General features: G+C 45.9%; 1 protein-coding gene across 4 annotated transcripts in view; it reads right to left on the bottom strand.

The window, feature by feature from the left end:
- The window catches only part of SLC6A16 (solute carrier family 6 member 16), a 30,905-nt gene extending 24,312 nt beyond the window's left edge, over nucleotides 1–6,593 (bottom strand). Inside the window, exons 1-2 of one of the 4 annotated variants that reach the window (XM_083580240.1) lie at nucleotides 5,291–6,593; nucleotides 55–121 (exon numbers count right to left, since the gene is read on the bottom strand). The gene's annotated coding sequence lies outside the window, so the exon portion shown is untranslated. Of the gene's footprint in view, nucleotides 1–54; nucleotides 122–1,527; nucleotides 1,579–2,661; nucleotides 2,858–5,290 lie in introns of those variants that run through there. The other 3 variants (XM_083580243.1, XM_083580242.1, XM_083580241.1) reach the window with 3 other exon arrangements.
- Between the last annotated feature and the right edge of the window lie 9,576 nt (nucleotides 6,594–16,169).

Below are 16,169 nucleotides of genomic sequence, written 5' to 3'. Positions count from 1 at the left end.
ATTCCTCCCATCATACTTAATTCCTTCTTTCTGTACGGAGAGAAATGTCCTTACCTCATTCATTGTCTTGGAAGTCACAGTTTAGGGCTCAGGACTGTCTGCCACAGCACCAGGTTTGCTCCTTTAGAGGAAGAGCAAAAACACAGGCAAACATGAGGAGCTGATCTCCCCAACACAATCAGCAAAGGCATGAGGAGGGAGCAGGATAGCACCCACTAGCCTCACCCCACAACATTGACATATGCACCACAAAATCACATGAGAAAACTCTCCAAGTTACACAAGACCTTACTTTATGGGTCATTAAAAAAAATGTGCTAACTACCATCTTTTGACCCACAGGTCATAAAATCAATATCATCACCTGTTTACCTGAGGCAACTTTGCGCCAAGTATGGGTGATCCCAGTCAGGTTTCACAGACCTAAACTCAGGTCATTGAAATAAAGTTATGTGGGCAATAGTTTACCTCTCAGCAGCTGTAAAGGGAAGGTGGAGTGGGCAGCCCCCAACAATGTACACTAAGGGGTTTTTTTTATTGCTTCGTGGGTTTTAGTCATGTAATCTCATTTGTACACCACTTTGAGAATTCTTTTCAATCAAATCGTTTACGTTTTTCCTAAATAAAATAAGTAAATTTTGCAGCGTAATGCAACAGATCTAGAGTAGCGACAGCCAGCATGGTATTGGATTGGAAAGGCAGGCTAGACTGAGGAGAACCAGGTTCAAATTCCCCACTGGGCCATGAAGAGGCTCACTCTCGCACTCTTTCTGAGCCTCAGCTACTTCACAGGGCTGTTGTGAGGACAGAAGGTGATGTGGTGGTGGGATCCATTTGGGGGTGCCAAATTTTGGCCTTGGATAGGGCACCGTATTACAAAAGATTGCCAAAGTATGCCGCTGGATGCAGTACCCTGAGATGCCTTGAGGAAGGATAAATATGCAAGGTCCCTGAAGGGTGGAATAAGAATGTAATAAATAAAAACAAATATCTAATATTTGGGGCATCACTCATATGTTAAAGGATGGGAAGGATACATAAACAGAGCAACGAAACATAGAACAGGATATATTCTCTGAGGCGGGAAATAAATGCGGCCCTCCAGACACCTTTCTCTGGCCCTTCAGACTCTTCCCAGGCTACACCCCCTCCCCAAACATACTCTCCTGTGCAGAAACAAGCCTACTGCACAAGGGCAAATGTTGATATCAATTGCCCCGCCTACTTTTGCCTCTAGCCCCGCCCACCCTGGCATGTGGCCCCTGGGATGCTGCTCAGAAGGGAATGTGGCCCTCAGGCTGAAAACTATTCCTCACTCCCTGCCCTGAGGACGAGTTATTTTAGCACTCAGAACTGCCAGCCTTCACAGGAGGCTGACTGAAAGAGGCATGCTCAGAGGTGCGCAGGAGCCTTTAATTAAGGGACTAATTCAATTTGCACCACAGCAGGAGCTGCCTCCGTTCACATGAGGGCGACCCAGCACACACACATACACACATGAGGGTTTGAAATTTGAAAGAAACCTACCATGGCTCACTTGCATCTTTCTTCCTCTATTCCTGTCCCAGCAGGAAGCCTGCCCTATTTAAAGTCCCAGAGACAGGTCCCACCCCCTCTGCCCCCCCTCACTCCCCAGTTAAGCATCATGTTACAAAGTGACCTACACAAGCCCCAGTCCCCACTTTAGAAGCAGCCCTGCTTACGCTTCTCCTTAAAAAGCAAGCGGCAGAAATATATGATCAAACCAAACGTCCCACCGTCTCAGGTTAGGGGGCTACGTGGTATCAAGACATCTCTCTCCCCAGAACCACCACACTTTTAATAGCTCCTTGAGCTGATCCGCTTCTCGTTCAGTCTAGTTTCTTAAAACTCTGTCACAAGCAAGTGAGGGCTACAGCCCAAGGCCTCACACAAGTAGCCCCCCCCTCCCCAATTCAGCTCTGCAAAAAGAGGTACAGGATCAGGCTAGGTGCTGTGCAGGAGTTAAGTTTGCCGAATCAAAGGCAAGCACTTTACAATGCAGTTCAGCAGCACCACTGCAAGGAAACTACCAGTTTAACTCAACTTTACAGGGTTGCGGTGTGTAGCTACGTGCCTCATTTTATCCTCTCGTTATCAAATTAGAAGATACACAGTCGCCCAGTTTGGATGATCATTCCAGGCTTCATAAACCAGAATCTTGGAGCCAAAGGTGGCAGAAAATAGGAGAGAAGGGAGGAACACTTGGCTCACACTCTCAGCTTCAGAAACCATGGTTTGCGAAACCTTAGATAATTGTCTGAACCAGGCCATCAGCTCAGTTCGAAATCCCTTGCAGATGACCGCAATGCCTGAAGGCAAACGGTCAGGTTTGTGTATCCATAGCAGTGACCATAGGAGAAACAACTGCTGGGAGGAGCACAGAGAAGAAATGACATGGTGCATCTGCAGTAGCACAACTGGGCGGCTTCTCCTGCCCCAGCTGCAACAAAACATGTATCCCCTGCACTGGTCTCTATGGCTGCGGCAGGCGCTGAAACCTTCCAGCAGCTTGACCTCCCCACCATAGGTCTCATTGTCTCCCGAGACAGATGGATGCCAGCAAGAAGAATCCTGCATACACACATAATGGAAGTGATTGATTCAGCTAAATATAGGAGTCCCCTTGAAAACCAATTATACCTTAGAACTCCATATGACTTCTGTTCAGGGGCAGCTTCTAACGGCACCCACATCTATGGGAAATCAGAACACACACACCCTCCAGCCAAGGGGCCTCTGGGCCAAATTCTCTCCAGTGCCAGGGAAAGCTCTTTCCCATCTTCTCATTCCCATCCTGGGCACGGCACACCTTCCACTCCCTGGGGACTGTAGCTTCTCCACCCTTAACCCCAAACCACACATGCGGCTGTGTGGTGCATTGTGGGAAAGCTGCCCCTGCTCTCATACGTATGCAAGAACACACGGAGCCAAGAGTCAAGAGCCAAACTTAGACACAACTTAAACCCACCCTTCTTCAAAACCATTTGGGGAGCGGGGAGTGACAAGGACCCATAGCGTACCCATCTCCCCCTATGGCTAAGGGCTGTGGCTCCCCCTATGGCTAAGGGCTGTGACAGAGCACATGCTTTCACCTCAAAAAAGGCCCCAGGTTCTGTCCATGGCACCTCAGATAGGGCTGGGAGAGACCCCTGCCTGAAACCCCCAGCCACTTCATGTAGGCAACACTGAGCTGCTCCTCAGCGGCCTGACTCATGGTAAGTCAGGTTCATATTTTCCATATGGGGGGAATTTCCATCGGAGAAATACAATAACACACACGCTACCTGTGCCTAAGACCAAATTGTGCCCCATGCAGCAGCTTTTAACCACATCTAGTTTGCCCCCAGCAACCCAAAAAAAGATCCCTGACTCACACAACTCCTGAGCACTTATGCTCACCAAATCCCCGGGTACGCACCTGCAAACGCACGACTTCCCTGCCTCACACAAGCCCTGTGCCACCCACACCATTCTCTTGCATTATGTGGCAGCGAGCACTGAACCCTAACTGGCCAGAAAGGCAGACACTCTGCACATGCTCAGAAGAACTCATATAGTAATATTCTTAGCATTTCCCCTCGACTAATACTCTATGAGCTGGTTAATGATATACACTTCTAGTCAATTTAGATAATAACAAGTGACTAAAATTTTTCCTATAGGTAAAAGCAACAGTATTGAGGGAAAACCCCACTACAGTATCATTGTTTTGATTTTTCCAGTTAACTTGTGCGTGAGTCATGACAACCATCTCAAAAGAATAGGCACTCCCACCTTGTGGGTGTGAGAGAAGGTGGCAGTTCCTTCCAGTAATTAGCTTGCTACTTGTATTTTTTTATACGTACTTTTATTTTCTTTTTACTGGTGTGTTACATTCCTATCCGGCCTTTCTTCCAAGGCACTCAAGCAGTGCACAGAGCACACCCCCATGTTATCCTTGCCTTGCACAACAGCCCTGCAAAGTTGGTTAGGCCGAGAGAGAGCAAGAGAGCAACTACTACTAGCCCAAGATCGGCCAGTGAGCTTTGTAGCCAACTGGGGATTTGAATCCAGTATTCCCAGTAAGACATTTTCACTACTAATTCACAGCGACTCTTGTGTCAAAAACAGTCAGTTCGTTGTAAAATCCGAATCCTAATTTAATCAGGGATGTGCATGCTTTTTTTAAAAAGCTGATTAATATACTGTATTATGAAGTGGAAACCCTTTACACATTTGCCTGTATATTTATTATTTACCAATTATATTTCTATACCACCTTTATCTTCCAAGGAGCTCAGTGTGGTGTAAATGGTTCTCCTCCCCCACACTTCATCCTTACAACAACCCTGGGAGGTAGGTTAGCCTGAGAGACAGAGAGTGGCCCAAGGTCACCCAATGTGAAGATTTGAACCCTGGTCTCTCCCAGCTCTCAGAATAACACTCTTAACTGTTAATTTACTGCTGCACTTGGTGAAAGTGATTACAGGCATTGCAGCCCAAATTATTCACAAGTTTTGGGACTGAAAATCAAGGAAGTGTCCCAGGAGCCCGAGATCACATACACACTATGTGTATAAACATCCCTAATCCTTGTCTCCGTTTACCTTTGGAGCCTAGGGACCCTTTCCGCACCCATGCCTGCTCCTTCTGGCCACATCTACTCAATGCCATTTTCAGCATCGGCGTAGCCAGGATTTTTGTTGGGAGGGCAGAACCTCAGTTAGCTATGTATTTTTATTTATTTTTTATTGATTGGGGGCTAGCTGCCCCCCCCTACACCCATGCCACCTTGCAAACTCCCCGCCCCGCCCCCCGCGCGCAGAATTCTCTATTTGTTTTATTCTATTTATGGCACCGAGCGGTCACGTCTGACAGCTGCGTGACAGGCAGCAGCCCAACAGGTGATGCGCAGCGATGGGAAGTGGAGGAAGAAGCTCATCAGCGAAGGAATGCTTTGTCTGTTGTTCAGCTGCTATTCCCGCCACATGGGTGCTGGGCGGACCTTCTCCTGCCCACCTTAAGCCGTCTCCCCTCCAAACCGCCGCCACGCTTCTCCACACCCCAGAGAAGAGGGGGTCGATTTTCCCCTCGCCCCCACTTCTCTGTCTCGGGGAGTTCCGTATCCGCTCCCATGTCCCCTTCGCCCCCCTTCCCTGTCCTGCCTTCTGGGAAGCCCCCGATGCTTCGCCTTGGGGTTTGCTCTCCCTAACCCAATTCATTCCGCCCCCAATCTCGCCTCCTTGAAAGCGGGAGGGTCCCCTTCCTCGCCGCTCCTGCCCAGACCTACCAGCACCTCGGGGTGCGATCCGGACGCGTCCGTTCCGTCGTGACACCTGGAGAACAGGCGAGGGAGCTCGGAGCCTTGCAAGCGTGGCCACGTTGCATCAGCCAAGCTCCCCCCGCGTCCAGAGGCGGGCAAAAAAGGCTTCCGACCCCGCCCAGCGCCTCGGCACCGCCTCTCGTGTACTGCCGCTTTCGAAACCGCGCTCTTCTCGCAGTGGAGGCCGCGAAAGATGGAAGATCTCTCCCCGCAACCCCGCGCCTCTTTCACACATGCACGCACACACGTGTCACGCGGCAACGGCTGAGGAAGCAGCACATGCCGTACGACGTTCATATTGGGTAATGTTTGGGCATAAGAACACCCGCAGGAGGAAGGGGCACTCCGTGACGTCCAGGGAGTGGACTACAATTCCTATCATGCCGGTAGGGCCTGATGGGAGTCCTGTAACATTTGTATACGTGCCGTGCCGCCCTTTTTCTCCGGTAAAGGAAGAGGAAACGGCAAGAAAGAAGGGGAAATCAGGATAAAAGGGCGGAGGTGGGTGGGGAGGAAGACAGGAAGGGAGAAAACATGAAAGAAAAGAGAAGTAAATTGATGTGCTGCAAAGAATGACAGAATAAGAAAGATATGTGCACGCGCATATATGCTGGTTTTTACGTGCACACACGGTTATGAAGATTGAAAGGAAAAGATTTCCCTTTATTTTCATCCTTTCTCATCTGTTTCTTTCAAAGGAGCAGCGTGGCTCCTTAGAAAACTCTGTAAGTTCGGTTGCACTAACTTTGTTCACGCTGCACAGATGTGTCCAGCTGATGATTCATTGTTTTGACATTCTGCCCTTCCTCCGATTAGGAGCACGTGACAGCTAGCGGTATTAAAAAACAACAGAACACACAGTAATAAAAACATACTTCAAAATCTTAATCAACTTCAGCAGCAGCAAAGGCTATCATACCAGCCCTGAAAAAAACAAACTATTTTCCATTTGAACCAAGAGCAGTCAATAGAAGTGTAGGTATTCTGTTTCTACTATGGAGGGCCGTCAAATAATGAGGGAGTTCCACAGGTGGTGTGGTGGTGGGGGCACCACGGAGAATGAGCTGCTTTGTGTAAATGCCCTCTTAGATGCTGGATGTTGTCTCCTGGATGGGACAAGAAGTAGGACTTCCTCTACCCTAAACAAAGCTCCTAGGGTTCCAGGTCATTTAGGGCTTTATATGCAGGTCCCTGCTCCTGCCAACCTAGCAGTTTGAAAGCACATCAAAGTGCAAGTAGATAAATAGGTACCGCTCTGGCGGGAAGATAAACGGCATTTCTGTGCGCTGCTCTGGTTCGCCAGAAGCGGCTTAGTCATGCTGGCCACATGACCCGGAAGCTGTATGCTGGCTCCCTCGGCCAATAAAGCAAGATGAGCTCCGCAACCCCAGAGTCGGTCACGACTGGATCTAATGGTCAGGGGTCCCTCTACCTTTATGCTAACAGCAAAACCTTGAATTATTAGTTCACTAGCAGATAGTGCAGAGCTTTAAGTGAAATGATCCATACTTGCTGCTCCAGACCACCTTCCAGAGTTGCCCACATATGTTAATGTTACACTGCTCTAGGATTTCTTGATTCAAAATCACGTTGAGTTGTATCCAAACATTTCCAGAAACTTGAGATTAATTAAGAAAGCTGCTTCTTCATCCCGGGAACCATCATGCAAAATTGGGTTACTGTATCTTAAGAGTTGTCCAAATGCATAGGAAACAGACAAAACATCTTTTTCCAAAAATTATTAATTTATATCATATTTTATCTATTTATTACACAGTATATTTTTTCATTACAGTTATATTCCACCTTTCTTCCAAGGAGCTCAAGGTGGAATGCATGGTTCCTCTTTTCCCATTTTATCTCCCTGTGTCGTAGGGGAGTCGGTAGCCATATATGTTTGTTTCTTTTTTTCTGTGAATATAATGTAATAACTGCATTTCTTTAAAATTAAAAAGAAAAAGGACGGCGGATGCCAAATCCAGTTATTAATATCCCACATAATGAAACAGATAAGAAATGAGCGAGTTCCTTGTGGGCATTAAGCTCCGTACAGGTTGAACAGGTTTCTACACAAAGGTATTCCAAGCCAGGTATTTAAGGCTATCCGTAGTGGGAATGTGGCTGGACTTGCTGGTTAACTCTTTTTTTTTTTTTGGAAATATTTTATTAGTTTTCCAAAAATAGCAAAAATAAAACAACAGCAATACAAATTCAAAACCAAACAGAAGAAATTGACTTCCCCCTAGTCCCTTCCTTGGTTCCATTATTTATCAGCATTCCACATGTCCATTGTAAATTTAAAAACCATTAAAATTACTTATTGTCCATTCATAATAAAATTACAAGTAGTCCTAGAACCTTGCTAATGTATTAACTTCATTACATTACATACATTAACTTAATGTATATGCAATAAAGTCCTTCCAATCTTCTTTAAATTCATTGTCGTCTCTTCCTCTTAGTTTCATTGTCAATTTTGCCATTTCAGCATATTCCAATAATTTAACTTGCCAATCTTCTTTGGCTGGGACACCTTCTTCTTCCCAATGTTGTGCTAGTAGTATTTGTGCGGCTGTAGTTGCATACATAAATAAGTTCTTTTGTAATCTTGGTAGGTCCACTCCTGTAATACCTACTAGGAAAGCTTCTGGTTTTTTTTAAACAAAGGTTATTTTAAACATCTTCATTTCATTATAAATCATTTCCCAATAATTCTTTTACGATCCCACCACATGTGAAAAAATGTCCCTTCTGTTGTTTTACATTTTCAACACTTGCTTTCTTTAGCTTTGTACATTTTTGCTACTTTGACTGGAGTTAGATACTACCTATACATCATTTTCATATAATTTTCTTTAATCACCACACATGCTGTAAATTTTATCTCACTCTTCCATAGTTTTTCGCATTCCTCCATCTGGATATTGTGTCCCACATCTTGTGCCCATGCCTTGCTGGTTAACTCAGTTGGTTAGAGCATGGTGCTGATAATGCCACCGTCACAGGTATGATCCAGGTATGGGTGCATGTTTCTGCATTGCAGGGGGTTGGACTAGATGGCCCATGGGGTCCCTTCCAACTCTATGATTCTAACATTGCAACCTGTAGTTTAGGCTGCCTGGTTTACACTTGGCAGGGATTAAAATTTAGCCCATGAGGCCATGCCACACAAACCACAGACACAATTAAAATGCATCTTGTACCTTTGAACACAATGTTGGTAAGCTGGGAACCATAATAAGCAGTAGGCACTAGGGCCAATTTATGGACTGGGCATTCTGGCAAGCTAATGTTGGTTGGAGATATATGTATAATGTATTTGTTATTTATATAGAATTCTTTGAAAACATGTAGCAAACTTCTGTTCTTTCCGTTTCTTAAAAAACTTGGTATAATAAAGCCGTGCGGTTTCACTACCAATAAGGTAAAAACAGTTTCGCTATCAATAAGCTTGATGTGAAGCCAATATGTCCTTTGCAGCTGCCTGGCAACCAGAACAAAACATTCGTGTTTGTTTGTGTGAGAGGGATTCCCCTTACAGAGGGGGTAAGAAGCAGGTTAGGTCTAGCAGATAAGCAATCCGGACTCTGCTACCCAATTTGAAACTACATTCACAAATGTTCCCATGCATGTGAAGAAGAACAAATACACTGCAAGCCTGGATTTTGGCAAAGAAGAATGTTGCTTTCAAAATCCTGTGGGTTTCTGGATTCTGTGGGATAGGACTGTGCTTCTAAAAGGCAGCTCTGTCCTAAGGAACAATTGCAGAGAAGCCAACTCGGAGAAGGCAGCCGCAATGGCAAAGGAGGATTGCAATTGCAGAATTGCAGTTTGTAAGACTGCAGGAAAAACATCTTTTCTCAAGCCTCACCTTGTTTCTATTTTTGCTTGTTATGTGGATCCCTAGCCAGGATCCTTTGCATGTGTAAGTATCCCTCCATCCCTGCTTTGTGCGTGGATCAGGGGTGCCGACTTGGGCCCCAGTTTATGGGTGCCCAGCAGCATGCATGCTGTGATGTCATGACGTCATGTTACATTGCATGCTGCAGCAGTGCTTGGAAACCCCAGAAGTCGTGTCCAGGGCCCTGCGGTAAGGGTCACAAGCACCCACAACCATTTTTTGTGGGTGCCCGAGCCCCCAGGGCCCCCTGGAGTTGGTGCCGGTGGTGTGGATTAGGATTAGGGCCAGCCCAATATATTTTGGCTCCTGAGACAAACCACAAAATGGTGCTTCCTCCAGCAGGAAAGAAGGGGTGAGTGAAGATCTGCATTGGGAACAGGGGGGAATAAAGAGCTGCACTGGGAACAAGGGTGGGAGGAGACCAGCAGTGATTCCTGTTTGCCAAGAGACGACTGTAGAGGTGGCATGGAATGAATGCCAAGGAGGCAGCAGATCTGGACCATAAGCCAGTGTGGTGTAGTGGTTAAGAGCTGTGGACTTGTAATCTGGTGAACCGGGTTCGCGTCTCCGCTGCTCCACATGCAGCTGCTGGGTGACCTTGGGCTAGTCACACTTCTCTGAAGCCTCTCAGTCTCACTCACCTCACAGAGTGTTTGTTGTGGGGGAGGAAGGGAAAGGAGATTGTTAGCCGCTTTGAGACTCCTTTGGGTAGTGATAATGCGGGATATCAAATCCAGATTCCTCCTCCTCCTCCTCTTCTTCTTCTTTGCAGCATGGCACAACTATAATTGCCACCGTGGCAGCAGTAGCAGGTGATGCATTTCTTGGAGGCCAGATCTGCTGCCCCAGGTGGTCGCCTCACTTTGCCTCATGGATGGCCCAGCTCGGATTAGGGTTAGGATAACTATTCAAAATGTGATGCTTCCTCATGTTTATTTGAGCTCTGGAGACTTATTTCTGTCAGATGGTGTGGTATCTTCAGTACATCTATATGGAAAATAAAATATTTCCCCACAGCAAAGAAGTCTGTGTCCTTTGCCTGTCCTCTCGCACCTCGCCACTTAAAGTTGACGAGTTAAATTTTCAGTGAGGGCTACTTGCCAAAGCTTTCATATCACCTTACCTGTCTCTATCAGTTCTGCAACGTGGAATAGTCAAACTGGCTGCACTCATAAAACTTAATATGGTCTTTTGAAAGCAGCTTGTCGTTCTGTTCATCCTAAATATTTAACAGTGCCACAGCAGGCATCATTAATTGGTTTTGCTTTGTAGCTTGCTCTGTCCAACTAAACACCGTCCTCCAAAATTTTAACACCTTTCTACGGGACCACCACATAAGAAGTTAAGTTCCTTGGGCTGCAAACACAAATTAACTTTAAAAAGCACATTCCAATCACATCCCTCGAAGAATTTTGGGCACTGTAGTTTACCCCTCCTAGAGTTACCATTCCCAGCAACCATTAATAAACTACCAAGCCCAGAATTCTTTGAGGGAGGGGATGTGTTTAGAATGCGCTTTAAAGGCAGCATAGTGTCCCCTCACTCACAATCTGCGTTGCTCAGTTTTGCTATTTGGGTCAGTTTTGAAGGTGTGATACACTACCTATGTATAGGTTTTAAAAGATTTCCCCTCATTATTCTCTGCCTTCCAATACCTGCCACGTTAACTTCCAGCACCCGGCAACAGAAGCACCTGCTTCTTTAAAATTAAAAAAATTATTTGCTTACAGGTGGGTGAGAGTGTGGCTTTGTTTTTGCTTGGTGCCATCTCCTTTTGTGTTATCCCCTTCCTCATGCCCATGTGAGTAAATACTCTCTCAGTTCTTACCACCACCTCAAGGATCCATGCTTCAGAGCCAGGGTTTGGACCACAGCAGTGTCTTAAAGCATAGGATCTGAGAACTTAGCCAGTAAATGCAGCTGTGTTTTGTGATAACATGGTTGTTTTCTGTGGCTGGTGGGTGAAAAACAGGTGGATACATAATGCATGAGCCTGACTTTGCATCACAAAGCTCTGGATACTTGATCTTCATGTAGGATAACACGGGATTAAGATAATAAGGCAATGGTAAAATCTCTCCTCAATAAACACTCCCTGGTTTCGGGGTATGAGCTCATGAGAGATCTGAGGACCAGACACAGAGGCCTAAAAGTCCACATGCAGCCTGAGATTCCCCACTCGTCTAAGTGTAATACTTCAAATGAAAATACACCTGTCAGTGTGTAGAGATGGGCTCACTGGTCCCAGGAGGTAGGGGACAACAATCTGTCTGAAGTACAGTTGACAGTGTGGCTTTTTTCTGATATGATTTATGTCACATTTTCTAGAACAACTGTTGCTCAGCAGCACTGCTGTATGGGCGACATTTCCAGCTGGAAGGAACAGGAATACAATTGGATTTACATAATACTTTTTGCCCAAAGATTGTGTAATCAAATGAGATGGTACTTTTATCCTTCTCCAAAGTAAATACAGTTTTGATCTTCAAAGTGCTTGCCGGATAGGGGGAAAAAGTAACCACCTCAGGAAAGCCAAAAGGAGCAAAACGAAACAAAACCCGATTGTTTAAGGAACTTAAAACAACAGCTGTGGGGTTAAGCTGCCCAAAACCTCAAAAAGCTGCAGGAAATATAGAGAGAAATGCTATTGTGAAGGGGATCTCAGTAATCTTTGCTGCTGAGAGGAGCGGATTCTACTGTGAGCTGAAAGAGGAGGTAAACTAAAATAAAGAGTGGGCTGATCATTACATAGTGATGGGGGGCTCCTCAGATAAGCTGTGTATTGAGCATTCATCCTGATTTGCTTGCACAAAGCTGTCACGGAGGTCAGACTCTGTCAGGTCTTTACTGAGCATTTGTTCTGATTTGTTTGCAGGGAGGTTATATGTCAGCAAACTGCTCACCTCCTGATGCCTACAGGAGGCCCCTTCGACATTCCACACTTTTCAATGCATTTCCCCATCAATTTCTTAACCACAAAAAACTGTTTCTTTTTCAAAGCGATTTTGTTGTGCTAGGGCAACAGAGCGCTTTAAATAGGCAAACTTGAATTTTCTAGTGTGCGCTTGACTTCCTCCTGCAAAACATTGACCGTTTGGAGGTGCCCATGACGATGATAATTTACATAGTGCCATGAGTCATTAGTGTGTCCTGGCATTTTACAGAGTACTAGAGGGCAGGTCCCTCCCTGCCCCAAGGGGTTTACAATATATATTTCTTTTAAGCATAGGCGGGGAGAAATGCTAAAAGTGACTGTTTCAATGACATGTACTTAAGCCAGAGTTTCCCAAACGCCTGAGTTCATTGGCCCCTTAATACACTTATAAAGTTGTGTTCACTCTGGAAACTGTAGTTTATCCCCCCAACAGAGCTACAATTCCTTTAACAAACTACAGTTCCCAGGATTCTTCGGGGTAGGTGGAAAATGTGATTTAAATGTGCTTTTGTCATGAGCTGGCTGGTTGTCAGGAAGAAGAGGATCCTGGCAAGGGATGAGCTGGGACTAGGACATACCAGGGCAAGCAGGGGATGGGGAAGGAAGTACTTACAGGGTGACGGAGGATGATGAGGGAATGGGGGTCAATGCACAGGAACCAGATCAGCAGGACCCATCACCAGAGCGAGAGGGACCCCTGTCCCCAAAAACATGGCGGGTTCTGAGGCGTAGGGAACAGTGGGAGTGGCACTCTAGGAGGCTGAGGCAGGCAAGGGCCCACAGCCCAGTTCAGAACAGGTGAGGGTCACCTGCCTCATCAAACCCAGATGCTTCAACCAGAATGCAAAGTACAAAGGGAAAGCAGAGCTGAGATGCTGTGTCTGCTCAACTGCCCATGTTGATGAACCTTGGATTGGATTACGCCTGGACCTCTACTGAACTGTGCTTTGGGTTTGACCCTCGACTGTGTGTTCTGACTGCTGGACTTCAGACTTGGCTACTTGGATTGACTCTGAACTGCGTTTCCTGGACTTTGTTTGTGTGGATTGACCCTTGGGACTTGGCATACTGAATTGCTGCCAGGTAAGCTACAGCTTCAGGACAGCTTTGAACGTAGGGTATGTATGCTGCTAAAATTAACTAATTGCACCCACTGATGCTCAGCAGTATCTGCAGAAGAAATAGAAGACCTTTGAAGTGGTTTCCCCCCAACACTTCACGATCAGTAGCAAAAGTGATTAAATACAATGCCAAGAGTAAACCCCACGATGAACTTGTTAAACTTTAAGGGCCTCTCTGATAAGCTGAAAAGGATTTCCCCCCTTTTCTCCTTCCCTCCCCCACCAAACCAGCTTCCCCATTTTAGTTTTGTTCTGATTGTGTTGACTTTAAGTTCAAAATAGTAATAGCAGTGATGATAATCATGAAAAAATATATATGAGGGGATCAGGAATCTCTTCATTCTCATGTCCCACGTTGCCCGTCCTGATCCATCGATAGCTTGCAACTAGGTAAGACGCAGACATGAACACAGACCCAGCCACCTCGGCTCTGACACTACTCAGACGAGCTCTGCCAGTTCCTCAGAGGAGGATCCATTTGGAGCACAAGCAATGGATCTCTCTTTCTCTCCTAGGCCCCATCTGCACAATACTTCTAAAACAAGATCATACCACTTTAAACAGTCATGGCTTCCCTCGAAGAATCCTAGGAACTATACTTTGCGGGTGCTGAGAGCTTCTAGGAGACTTCACAGAGCAGCAGTTTCCAGAGTGGTTTAATAGTCAACCTGTCTTCTCAGGGAACTCTGGGAGGGAAATAGGAGTCTCCTAATGACATCCTGTGCCCTTAACAAATGACAGTTCCTAAGATTCCTTGGGCGAAGCCATGGCTGTTAAAAGTGATACTGCTTTAAATGTATGGTGCGAATGGGCCCCCTCGTTCTCAGGGTCAGCCCTACTGCCAGGTAGAATTAAGCAGACAGTGGCAGCTCCCCAGCTGTTGTCCTGTTGGAGGACAGAATTGTGGCGGCTACGTGGCCTGCCCTGAGACCGCCAAGTTAGCCTGCTGCCCCCATTCAAGTACCAGTCATGTGAAAACTCAGTAATGTGGAAATTAACAATTAGGAAAAGGTTGGGGAAATGGAATAAACTGCCATGTGAATGCAGCCCATATTGTTCTGTCATTTGTTGTGCAACACTTAAGACATGGCCTAAGCAGTTCTAAGCCTGAAATGATTCAGCAAAGCTGCTTGTTAACAGACCACAGTTAATTTTCCAGTGAACTTGTTTTTAGCAACGATTAAAGAAATGACATGCATTCTTAACATGCTGCCTAATCCTGTGAGTGCTTACTCAGTAGAGAGTCCCACAGACTACTTGGGAGTGTAGCCTTAATTAATTATTTGTACAACATATTTAATTTCTATGGAAATGGAAAGCAGAAGGAAGTTCCAACAGAGAGAAAGATGTGTGTGAATTATACCACATAGGCTGAATGAGCTCAAAACCACAGCTCATCTCTTGGGTGTTTAAATTTTGCATTTAAATTTAAATTTTGAATTTTCTCTAACATCCCTTCTTTTGTACCATGCTTTGTGCTGCTGCTGCTGGTGGTGGTGGTCATTATCAGTACTATCAAAATGAATGGTGATTAGTACTATCAAAGTGAATGGAGGCTTACAGGTTAACAGCAATAGGGTGGTGGTGGTGGTGATGATGATGATGATAATAATAATAATTATTATTATTAATAATATATTATTTTTTATACCCCGCCCATCTGGCTGAGTTTCCCAAGCCACTCTGGGTGGCTCCCAATCGAGTGTTAAAAACAATACAGCATTAAATATTAAAAACTTCCCTAAACAGGGCTGCTTTCAGATGTCTTTTAAAAATAAGATAGCTGCTTATTTCCTTGACATCTGATGGGAGGGCATTCCACAGTGTGGGCACCAGTACCGAGAAGGCCCTCTGTCTTGTTCCCTGTAACCTCAGTTCTTACAATGAGGGAACCGCCAGAAGGCCCTCAGCGCTGGATCTCAGTGTCCAGGCTGAACAATGGGGGTGGAGATGCTCCTTCAGGTATACAGGACCGAGGCCATTTAGGGCTTTAAAGGTCAGCACCAACACTTTGAATTGTGCTCAGAAATGTAACTGGGAGCCAATGCAGATCTCTCAGGACTGGTGTTATGTGGTCCCGGCGGCCACTCCCAGTCACCAATCTAGCTGCCGCATTCTGGATTAATTGCAGTTTCTGGGTCACCTTCAAAGGTAGCCCCACGTAGAGCGCATTGCAGTAGTCTGGACAGTCTGCGGGCTGTATAACAGTGCCCCCAGCTCCCAGCCCCTCTAGACGGTCCAGAAGGATGTTATGGTCAATGGTGTCATTGATGGAATCCCTATTTGTCTGCAACACTCATGAAGGGTGGAAAAAGCCCCAAATCTCTCCTTAGATATAAAGTGTGTCCATGCTTCAGATTCAGGTTTCCGTACCACAGCAGTGCCGCAAAGCAAAGGTTTATTTACCTTGGGTGTTGTGAGCTGATAGCCTGGTAGCTCCGCAGTGGCTCTGGAACGTCTCCATGTGAAAACTACGATCACGAGGAAGCTAGGAAGTGGAGGAAAGTTGCTGCAACCCTGCAGAGCACTGGGTCTTTATTCAGCGTGGACAGTGACTTGAGGAGCAATTAACTTGCTGGTAGATTTGGGTGTCCCCATGTGAAAACCAAGTAGAGCCTTCCCCCTGTACGATGGATCTGTCCCAAAAAAGTGCTGGATCTATAATTTTCGCCATGCAATGCGCGGAAATTGGTTTGAGCTGTGACTCTAGTATTATTTCTCAATATAAATTAACGCGCGGAGATGCGAGGCATGGTGCCTTGAACCCCTGGTTTTGGATGTTTTTACTGGCATAATTGGGTTGGGGATTTTTGTGTGTGGCTTCCCTGCAAAAGCCGTACGTACGATCAGGACAACCCGCGCTCTGCTTGTGCCACTTTCAGCATGTGG

This window comes from Podarcis filfolensis (assembly GCF_964270895.1).
Source record: "Podarcis filfolensis genome assembly, chromosome: 13".
NCBI classification, from domain to species: domain Eukaryota; kingdom Metazoa; phylum Chordata; class Lepidosauria; order Squamata; family Lacertidae; genus Podarcis; species Podarcis filfolensis.
This window is presented reverse-complemented; position numbering and strand designations above follow the sequence as displayed.